Source organism: Pteropus vampyrus, unplaced genomic scaffold (assembly GCF_000151845.1).
Source record: "Pteropus vampyrus isolate Shadow unplaced genomic scaffold, Pvam_2.0 Scaffold6, whole genome shotgun sequence".
NCBI lineage: Eukaryota > Metazoa > Chordata > Mammalia > Chiroptera > Pteropodidae > Pteropus > Pteropus vampyrus.
Genome location: NW_011888787.1, coordinates 2,516,662 through 2,526,372, shown reverse-complemented (window position 1 = coordinate 2,526,372; position 9,711 = coordinate 2,516,662). Strand labels below are relative to the sequence as shown.

Genomic DNA, 9,711 nt, shown 5'->3' with positions numbered 1-9,711 from the left:
GTGCTGGTTGGAATACAATGTGTACAGCCACTGGGGAAGACAGTTTGTTGGTTTTTTACAAAACTAAACATCCTCTTATCATCCCCCCCGCCCCCCGCAATCACACTCCTTGGCGTTTACCCAAAGGAGTTAAAAACTTACGTCCATAGCTACAAGACCTTTGGGTTTCCAGCCTCCACTCACACCTCAGTCCCCTTTGCTCTCTGCTCTATCAACAGGGACGCCACTGACCTTTTGAGCCGCTTCATTCCTCACTGTGGAGGATTGTCCTGTGCATTGTAGCGCGTTTAGCAGCATCTCTGACTAAATGCCAGGTGCAACCCTCCCCCTGAGCTGTGATCTAAAAAATATTTCGGGACATGGCCAAATGTCCCCTGGGGGGCAAACTCACCCCCGTCGAGAGCCTTTGCTGTAAAGGGCTGTCTGTCTGCTCCTTCGCCTGCCTCGCATGGCGGTCTTGCCCCGTCCCTAGTTAACCCCTTCCGGCCTTGGAATCTCCGTGCCATCCTCACTTTCTCAGACACGCCTCTGACACCCCGGCCTCCCCGGGTCCCTTATTGTAAACTTTCCTGCTGCTGGTGTGAGCCCTGCGCCGTCCCCATCACGTGGTAATCGAAGCACACGGTTACCGACATAGATATAATGTTGCTCTCACCTGTGTGGTTACTTGGTTCACATCTGTCTCATCCAACAGACCACAAGCCCCATGAGGGCAGGGACCGGGCTTGTTTTTTCCGTCATTGTATCCCGAGGATGCACTGTATCTCCGAGTACCTGACACAGTGGGCGGTCAGTCCATCGCCATCTGCTGAACTGCTCAGTGCACGAAGGTATAGCCCCCGCCCTCATGGAGTTGCTTTCTAGGGAAGGGATAGGCCAGGAAATAAGCAAATTCAACTCAGAAGTCTGTGATGAAGTCATCAGACGTTGGCAGGACACGGAGCACCGAACACGCTCTTCGGAGGTCGGGGTGCTCCAAGAGGAGGTAGTGTCCAGGGTCCTTCCGGGAGATCCGAAGGGTACCTGAGAGCTAAGTGAATGAGCGATGGAAGGGAACGCATGAGAAAGTGGGGGCTCCAGGATGGGCTGGGCGAAGACTGAGAAATGGGACCGGACAGCCCCGAACCCCTCCTCCCTGCCTAACTCTTCTGCTACCTTCTTTCTAACTCCTGCTCGACCCGGGCTAAGGCCTTGCTTCAGGGACCCCATCATCCTGCTCGACCTGGGCTAAGGCCTTGCTTAAGGGACCCCATCATCCTGCTCGACCTGGGCTAAGGCCTTGCTTAAGGGACCCCCATCACAAGGAGCCGCTGCTGGCTCACAAGTCAGGCGACCAGTCATCCCAGTAGGACCAGGACCATCTTGTTTTTAGCACTGAAAATCCCACATCCTGGGAAACCCCTGGTTTCTGTACACACTGGACAGCTGGTCGCCCTGCTCGGGGTTTGTCCGTGACTGTCCAAGCCACCTGGAGGGAGCAACCAGGCATCTGACCACTTCGGAAAGACCCCTGGACTGGGGCCGTGACCCCTGGGTTTGAGTCCTGGGGAAGTCACACCTCCCCTCCCTTCTCAGGCCTCCCTGCCTCCCACGCAGCTGCAAGGGCCTAATGAAGAGCATTGTCTATACAGACACCTCACAAGCTTTCGAGTGTAAGGAATTTTTATTGTCATTCCTCCCTAGACCATTCAGGCCTGGAAGCACTGGAAATCTCTGCAGGGCCCCGTCTAGGACTCAGGGTGTCTGCTCATGTCACTCTGTGCCGAGACCGATGATCTGCCATCCGGGCGGCCAGAGCCAAAGCCCTCGGATGGCCGTCTCCCCTCCAGCTCGTACCTCCTGTTCCTGTCACTGAGGGAACAGACACATTCAGAGTTTGGAGCAATGAAAGCACTCTGTAAAACGCTTGCCTGGGGAGAAAGTCTTCCTCTGTCTTCAGGGAGGGCACATGCCACGCAGCAGAGCTGTCCAGTGGGTCTCTCCAAGGAAAACATGGGGCTGGGGGGAGGGGGAAGGGGCGGCCGGAAGCCAGGAGGCAAGCACACTGGGCGGGGCCCTTCCTCCTCCTGAAAGCCCGGAGCCTACATCCTCCCCTCTAATCTCCTTCTGGAATCCCTCCTTTTCTGTGGCAGCCCGGGGCTGTTTACTCTGGTCCACCTCCCCGGCTGGGTGGTTCGCCTCCACACAGCCAACGTAGAGGTTGCGTGTGACCCGTGACCGCGTCTTATACACCCAGGCTGTGAAATGAATCCCGAACAGGCCTGGCACTTCTGTGGTTCTGTGGCTTCCGTGAGTGTTAAGTGGGCTTGACAGTGAGTGGCTTGAAGGGCCTTGGGGCAAGGTCACCAGAGAAATCACGGGGTGCCCAAACGTTGCACGTGCCATACTCATACTCGAAAGTATTAGTCATTTGTCTGAAATTCAAGTTTAACTGGGCAGCTTGCATTTTTATTCACTAAATCTGATAACTCTCTGAGTCTGTTTTTCACTTCCTGAGTGGGACAGGCCGGTACCCTTAATTTCCTGCTGAGATTTCTGGGTCCAGTCTTTTGTCCCTGTCCCCTGCTGCATGGGTCCAACAGATTCCCAGGCATACCGGGTGGATGAGAGAGCTGAGTGTGGGGCCGGAAGGCAGCCCAACCCGAGAACTGAGCAAAATCTCGAAGAGAGAACTTATAGATGCAGAAACATGATTGCAGTTGGGTTAAGGGACGTGGGACATAACGGGCCTTTGGCTGGGTAGCGGCCTGCTGCTAAGATGCTAGAGGCAGGAGGCTGAAACGTCACCCCTTCTCCGATGTATCTTTTGGCGTTGAGGTTTTGGCTACAGCCGAGAGTGGAGCCTCGTGTATCTGTTCGTATCCAGGGATTCGCAAGGGCCCTAGGAGAAAAGATGTTGGCATTGCAGCCTCTTTTTCTGGACTTTCAAAATAATGAAGGTTTGTGTGATGAACTCCGTAGGCTTGGCTGAGGCCAGATCATAGGACAGGGAATTTGGGGGGACTGGGGTTGCACACTAGGAAACACTTCACCAAAGAAGGGGTGCGAGGGAAATAGGACTAACGTAGGGCATCTTGGAGGGCGGGAGACAAGGCTACATGTGTGGACTAGAACTGGGCCATCAAGAGCTGTCCCGCGGGGCGTCCCCACTGGAGATATCACCCCTCATTCCTTGAGGGACACCAAGACTGGACGAACTGGGACGACCTATCTGGGCAGCTATAGGGACAGCAAGCTGGGCTCTGGGAGCAGCGGGAATAGTGACTCAATCAGCCCATGCCCCTGGAGACTGGCCATGACCTTGGCACCCTGTCAGATACACCTGCAGGTTGGAGGCAGCTGAGATGGGTCAGGGTGGTTCAGAGCTCGGGGGTCCTCAGGGCGAACGCTTGGTGATGTCTGTGCTCCTTCTTTTCCAGCATGTACTCTCACACACACACACACACACACACACACACACTCACACACACACTCTCACACACTCACGCACACTCTCTCACACACTCACACACACTCATGCACACACTCACACACACTCACACACACACATACACACACACTCACACACACACTCTCACACACACACTCTCACACACACACACGCACACACACACTCACACACACACTCTCACACACTCAGGCACACTCACACACTCACTCACACTCACACACGCACACACACTCTCACACACACTCACACACACTCACGCACACTCACACACACTCACACACACTCTCACACACTCACACACACATACACACACACTCACACACACTCTCACACACACACTCACACACACTCACACACACACACACACTCACACACACCACACATACACACACACTCACACACACTCTCACACACACACTCACACACACTCACACAAACACACACACACACACACACTCACACACACACACACTCACACACAGGTCTGGGGAGGACAACCCGGGTAGTAACCAAACTCCGATTTGGCAGGTGGGACTCCAAATTCAGTTATTAAAGGAAATGACCGTCACTGTGCAGTCAGGGTTTAGAGGTCAAGCATCCTGGAGACACACATTTTGAAGGATACAAGGTGACACCAGATTGAACTTCTTTTGATTACACTTCTTTTAACGCCAGATCAAGCTTCTTCCAAATGGAAGATCCTGCTCGGTGTTGTCAGCTCTTATCTTTCATGAATATTCAATTCATAAAGACGTAGGACAGGGAAGTGGGCGGGGGCCTATTTTTAAAAGGCACCCCTTTCTGGGAGGGGGTGCAGCTGTCTCCTAGTTTCGAAGAGCGGAGTTGAGTCTGGATTTCAGCCCTCCGTTCCTTTCTCGGATGTGTGCCCCAGCACCACCTTACATTTTAAAAAAGAATGTTCTAGAACACAAGCGCCATTGACCTATCATGACATTATTAGAGCAGAATTAGTGAACACTTACGATACGCCAGGTACTAATCTAAGCCCTCTGTTTATTTGCTGAGAACCCTTTGATCCTCACGCCAGCTTTTTTTCAGACGAGGAAACACTTTGCCAAGCTGACCCGGGAACTGCGGAGCCGAGTTGGCTCTCTTAACCCCTGCTGTCCTGCTAGACCTGGAAAGATTCACTGCAGCAACATGAGGCAACGGGTCAGAGGAAGGCCCGAAGGGAAAGAACTGTGAGAAAATTCAGCACGGCAAGGAGAAAAGGAAGTAGAGGACAGCCACGCACAAATTTGGTAACGCTCGCTTGCCATGCAGTCCCATTCGCCAGCGAGAAGCCACACGCATCGTTAGCTCTGAGGGTTTTTGTAATCAACAGGAAGAGGGAAATCACAATTATTTTCAAGATTCCCAGTGTCTCTAAGGTATAAAGTTCAAATATCGGGAGAAATGCACTATCCGTGGAATTGTCTCCAGTTGGTCTTTGAAGAGTCACTTACCTAAGGTCTCACCGCTGCTCAGCCAGAATTGAAACCCCAACCATATGGCACCAGGACTCACATTCTCAGACACGGCCGCACATCGCCTCTGGACTTGGATCGGGTACTCTTAATGAATGTTTGTTGAATGGATAAGTGACCGGCCCATGGAATGAGAACAGTAGCCGAGGAGTGTCTGGAGCCATGGGGCGGCAGCTTGATGCTGTGACGGCCATGCTTACGTAACAGTCGTTTATAACTTAAGTGTTCCTGCCTCGGGGACTGCGGCATGAACAACCATAACACACTCTCGAACACCAGAGTAACTTCTAAGTGCTAACTTCTAAAACTAACTAACTTCTAAAACTAACTTCTAAAAACTAACTTCTTTCTTTACTCAGAAAAGCAGCACAAATGGCCATTGTGTGTCTCCCTTTTCTTCTGCAGAACCGAAGAATTTGCTTGGACTCGGCCTGATATGAATGGAATTTCACCTACTCACAGGAGTTTGGCAAACACTCGATCATATTCATATTCTCTCTCTGCCCCCCTCCCTCCCCCCACCCAAGACTTAGATGAACGGAAGGTTTGAAATCAGATAGCGGGCTGCTCTTAGAGATGTCGAGAGGGAATATTATTCTAAATATAAAACTGCTTATAAAATCCTTATAGCAATTGTAAAAAAGAAAAAAGAAAAAAAAGGAAACATTAACAGCTCAATCCCAGTTCAGTTTACATTTCATTAAACAAAAATCTTTCAAACGTGATAATCACTCGAAGAAGCCCTTACTCAACAGAGTTGAGCAGAATCAAACGTTCAGCAAATAGGAAGGAAGCAGATGGCTTCGAATCCACGAAAACCCCCAGAGCTCCATAATCGGGCTTATATTTGTACCAAACGGTGTCTGAGCTCCGGGTAGCGCCTCTTAAACAGAATGCCTGAAGCCAGCACGTGCTGACACGCCACAGTCTGGCTCCGTCTTCGGCGCTTCGCACACCTTCATACCTTGGGGGCCCACCACCCTGGGGTTCGGGTCCCTGTTTTCCAGTAAGAACATAGGCTTAGAGATAGAGAGAAAGGAGCTTGCTGGAGGTTACAAGTGACCAGGCACCCCCTCGAGAACAGCCCCCAGATTTCAAACCTGGGCCTTCTGCACTCACACTCCGCTGCCTGACCTCTGACCTCCACTGAAGACATGAACCCCGACCCACAGAGAGGTTGGAGAGCTATAAAGGCAAAAGAGATGCCAGGTGCCAACGGAACCCGGCTCCACATCTTCCAATAACCCTGCTTTCTCTACTGGTGAGGACGAAGGAAGGTAAATTCGTAGTCTGCTGTGTGAAGCACCATCATATCACTCCCTTCTGAGGCTTCCCAGGCCGGTTTCCAGTTCTTTCCTCCTCCTGCTGCGTGGCTGAGCAACTTTTGACTGGTTGATTCATCAGGAGGCCCCGCCCCCACCCTGCAGCCGTGGGGGACTAAGATGCAGAGGCAGAGGCACATCCGAGCTCCGAGAGGTCTTGCCTCCCGCTAACCGTGCCAACTATATCGGAGCATCTAGATAGGCAAAGATGGAGTCGGGGACGTGAATCCTCCCCAGGACAGCAGAATACAGTCAGAGGACACCACTGCACAATATAAACTGAGAAACAGCGGTAGAAGCAGATTCTATGGCCAGAATGAACAGCTAGAAGAGTCAGCAGTGGTTATCCCTAGGGACGGCCAACTCAGTGGGACGCATGTCACTTTTCATCTCGAGAATCTCTGCGTGCTAGTTTCGCCACGTCCACGCAGTTGATAAAAATTTAGCGAAAAACACCAACAAGGGGAAACAGAACCATGTCCTCTCTATCCATTCCATTCTTTTCCCTCCAGTTAGACACTTTTTCAATATTTCCAAATACAGGGGCTGTCTGGAAAGTCGAGACTGGGAGTGACAAGCTCAAGCGTCACTCAGCGTCTCCAGTGTCCTCTTCTGTCCCTCGGTGGCTTTATCTTGACGCAGTTCGTTTTCACAATCAGATCGTGGGTTCCTGAGGACACCTCTCTGGCTCGCTTCCAATGGCTTGCACAAGAACCTGGCACAGGTGGATGGACGCTCAAGGAATATTTGCTTTATCAACACAGACCTTATTGTCCCTCCGGAGAGCAGTTTCGCTCAGCCAACTGTGTCCCAGACCTCGAAAGCCAGCACAGAGACGTTCTCTTTAGTATCATTTTAAAGCAAAATGCCCAGTGACCATTTAGATTTTCAATACACATTTAAGAAAGAGCTACCAGAAAATGCTATCGGAGATGGCCCTTGACTTAAACGTAAGGTTTTTAATCTTAAGCGTATCTTCCACTTCACTCATTCACTCATCAATTCATCCTTGGCGGATCCTATTACGTGCAAAGTATATAAATGTGTGTAATTTTGTAAATCACGCTCCTGTCCTCCACAAGTTTATAAACTGCCCTGAAATGTGGAAGTTAATGTCATTACGTAAATACAGAATTTATGCTGTAGAAAAATCCGCGGAGAGCATTCAGGCGCCCCTGCCTTGATAAAATTCATGGGCTTGCGGAAACTTAGCTGGAAGTTGAATGTTTCTGTTTGTCAGATAAATCACATTCCCCCATTGCTTACTGCTGCCATCTCCGAGATTTCTCTCCCGCATTTCTGATTGATGCTGAGTCAACGACAGTTCCTGGGATTCCGGCTCTAAGTTCCCTGCCAGCCCCAAGCTCTCCTTTTGCAGTTAACAATCTGTGAACAATGTGTCTTTCAGGAAGGAATCTTTGCGAAGGCCAGAGGGCCTCTGAGAAAGAAGATGGTCACTGGCCACAGGTCTGTTTGGTGTTAAGGAAGCGCTGAAGCCCTTGGCTTTGGAGCAGGCCATCGGGACCGGCCGATTCTCAGGCTATTTCGAGTTTCCCAGGAGCCAGGTTAGGATGGTGGGGGAAGAACAGGCAGAGGCTAAATGATCTGTGAACCCTAAAGACTCTATCATTCGAGAGAGAGTTATTGAGGACTTGCTCAGCCCTTTGGAAAACTCCACGGCTGACCTTCCTTTCCAGGTCATTTCCGGGAAGTGAACTCTGCTGTTGAAAGCCTAGCTTCGGGGAGACACGTGAACATGTCGTTAGAACGGCTGCGTCCTCATCTGTGATTGAAGGAAGCGTAACACTCAGGAGCAGCTCACAAGACAGAATGAACGATTCTGTTTGTGTAGGCTGGGAAAAGCGGGGGTGATGAGGGCTGCCCGGGGGTGGGGTTGATGGATGGGTAGAAGTTTGTCAGGTACATAAGGTGGAAGAAGATTCTAAACAGACTGTAAAAATGAAGATGTTTGTTATCACATGGAGTTTTAAGGAATATGTATTGTCAATCACCAGATCTACACATATACCTGCCTCTGAGTCCATTTTATTTTATTTTTGATTCTCCTTCTAAGGTGGAGCAAGTAACTCTTAGGAAAAACTGACATTTTTCTGATACTGAGTTTTTCATCATTAATATGGTATAGCTATCCACTCATTTCGATTTTATTATCTTTTAGTAAATTTTTTTTTTTCCCCATAACGACCTTACACATGCTTAGATAACTTCTGTTTTGGGTTGTTGTTTCTGCTATTGTTGTTATAGATGTTAACTTTAAAAATTATTATTTCTATTTGAGCTGCATAGAAAAAATGCAATGGACTTTTATATATCGATCTTATATCGAGCTCCCTTGCTAAATTGTCTTCATTCCAGTGATTAGAAAATTAGGTTCAATTTCCCATGTAGACGACCACGTCATCTATAAATAATGACCGATTTGTTTCTTCCTTTAATATTCACGTACCTTCTATTCATTCTTCTCGTTTAGTTTCATTGATTATGACCTCCAGGGAATTATATGATACGAGTGGGCACCTTTGTCTTATTCCTGATTCTAAAGGGTCCTATTTATTCCCACCTCCACACCCCACTGTCCTGAAACCACCCTTGTTAAGGCCACCAATGACTTCTCCATTACTGAATTCAAAACACGATTTAAAACACTTTTTTTTGTTTGTCTTTTACCTCAGTTGCACTGACGTTATTGATCACCTCTCTTCTCGAAACGCTGCCTTCTTTTGGCTCCCCAAACACCCCACCCTCCTGCCATGGTCTCTGCGTGCCCCTTCTCAGACAGTCTTTTCTTAATATCTGTCTGTTCTCTGGGGTTGAATTTCCCCTGGGTCTCTTCCCTCAATATACTCTTTATTGACGTCATCCATTCCGTGCCTGTAGACGCCATCTGAATGACACACACACGCACGCACACGCCCGCCAACTTGGCATTTTGCTTTGAGGTCACATATGCGCCTCAAACTTAACACGTTCAACACTCAACTCTTCATCCCCCCTACTCTGATGTAATCCTCCCGTGGTCTTCCCATCTCAGTAAACGGCACCTTCGGTCACTCAGTCACTCGGAACAGAAACTAGGCGTCATCTCCCATCTCAGTAAACGGCACCTTCGGTCACTCAGTCACTCGGAACAGAAACCGGGCGTCATCTGCTCCCTCTTTCATCCCGCACCCCAACCTCTAACTAGGTTATTTATTCTTGCTCCCAGATACACAGTGGTCCCCCCTTATCTGTCGTTTCACTTTCCATGGTTTCAGTTGCCCACGGGCAACTGTGGTCCAAAAATATTCAATGGAAAATTGCAGGAAGAAACAATTCACGCATTTTAAATCGCACGCCACTCTGAGTCGCGTGATGAAATCTCATGCCGTCCCGCTCCGTCCTGCCTGGGACGCGAATCGTCCTTCTGTCCCCCGTATCTGCTACCTGCCTA

The 9,711-nt window shown here is 49.7% G+C and overlaps 1 long non-coding RNA gene across 1 annotated transcript in view; it reads left to right on the top strand.

Annotated features, from left to right (window-relative positions):
• Window positions 1–8,929, top strand: part of LOC111744727 — a 10,522-nt gene extending 1,593 nt beyond the window's left edge. The window contains exons 2-3 of the long non-coding RNA XR_002782291.1: window positions 4,511–4,713; window positions 5,344–8,929. This is a non-coding gene — a long non-coding RNA (uncharacterized LOC111744727). The remainder of the gene's footprint in view (window positions 1–4,510; window positions 4,714–5,343) is intronic.
• The last annotated feature ends 782 nt before the right edge of the window (window positions 8,930–9,711 follow it).